Source organism: Benincasa hispida, chromosome 12, assembly GCF_027475165.1.
Source record: "Benincasa hispida cultivar pf3 chromosome 12, pf3_genome.v1.1, whole genome shotgun sequence".
NCBI classification, from domain to species: Eukaryota; Viridiplantae; Streptophyta; class Magnoliopsida; order Cucurbitales; family Cucurbitaceae; genus Benincasa; species Benincasa hispida.
Genome location: NC_143489.1, coordinates 8,118,349 through 8,119,818, shown reverse-complemented (window position 1 = coordinate 8,119,818; position 1,470 = coordinate 8,118,349). Strand labels below are relative to the sequence as shown.

At 42.7% G+C, this 1,470-nt stretch overlaps 1 non-coding gene across 1 annotated transcript; it reads left to right on the top strand.

Annotated features, from left to right (window-relative positions):
• Positions 1 to 587: 587 nt before the first annotated feature.
• Positions 588 to 694, top strand: LOC120068644 (small nucleolar RNA R71). Its single transcript, XR_005479280.1, has one exon. It is a non-coding gene; the product is annotated as a small nucleolar RNA R71 (small nucleolar RNA).
• Positions 695 to 1,470: the final 776 nt, after the last annotated feature.

Below are 1,470 nucleotides of genomic sequence, written 5' to 3'. Positions count from 1 at the left end.
CTTTCCAAGGAGGAGGATTGCGGCGGTTGTAAGTTACTAGCTTGATTGCTTGTCTAACCGTTATTTCCTAAGAAGAATCCAGGTGGCCCTTCTTTCTACGCCACAGATTGAAAATTTTGCTGCTGATTCTTCCATGCAAATATGGGGTAGTTTCTCCACCCGGGGTTGTAGGTATTAGAAAATGGATTATTTTTCACAAAGTAAATAGACTGTGGATTCGTGGGCATTCTTCCATTACGTGCCCATCACCACAAGTCGCACATCTTGCGGTGTTTTGACTAATTGCGTTGACTTGCCCATTTTGCAGTGTTGGATTGTTGATCGCAATTCTCTGAATTAAGTTCATCATTGCAGTCTTCTGATTCTGTAGTGAAGTAATAGCACCATTACTTGCGTCGTTATCCTGTGTTCTCTGTCTCTAAACACTCTCTCTCAAATCCTCGTGGTTTTTAGAGATGCGATCCAAGATGTTCTTAGCCTCATCATATGTTTTGTCAAGCAAACCACCAGCAGCTGCCGCATTGGGAATGATCTGCGAAGCGGGATTTATACCATGATAAAATATTTCTATCCGAAGGCAGTCTGGCAATCCATTATGTGGACAGTCTCGGACCAACCTCTTAAACCTCTCCCAGGCATCGCTAAGCAATTCGTCCATATCTTGTTCAAAATTGGTGATTAGTTTCCTTCGTCTAGCATTCTCAGTCGGTGGAAAGTATTTCTTCATGAACTTCTCTACGACCTGTTCCCATGAAATGATCTCTCCTGGCTCGAGGGATACGCCCATTTTCTTTCCTGATCACACAAAGAAAATGGAAACAGAATTAGTCGAACTTCTTTGGCAGAGATGTTCGGGAACACAAAAGTATTGCAGATTTATATAAACCTATGGAGGTGGGCATGCGGGTCCTTGCCATGCCTTCCTCCGAATTATCCTGTAGTCTGGATCATCTGTAGCATCACCGGATTCATTTCGAATCGCTTTCGTCGAGGGCAGGCCTCATGATTCCTGGAGAGAAATCATAGAGGTTTGGCGATGCATAGTCCCCAATGGGCTTATTACGATCGTTTGCCAATAGGATTGGATTCGCCATGACATTGTTTTCGTTTGGTGCTCCGTTTCTAGGCTACTCTGCCATATCTTCTTTATTTGACTATTGTTGGTGGTGGTCTCTTAATCTTCGTTTGAATGTCCTCTTAATCTTCGGGTCGTAATTCGCCAAAGATTGAGAGTCTACAAAGAAATCAGAAAAATTATGGTTAGCACTCTGTTTTGCCGAAGTCCCCGGCAACGGTGCCAAAAACTTGATCCGTTATTTTATGATGTGGAATTATAGATGAAATGCGATGATGAAAATGCATTGAGCACACAAGTTTTCACAGTGGAATCCAAGTGTAAACCCCACTGAGTTTCCTCGTAAGTCCAGTAACTCAAATAGTTGTTGTGGTAATTTTTAGGAAAACCTTGCG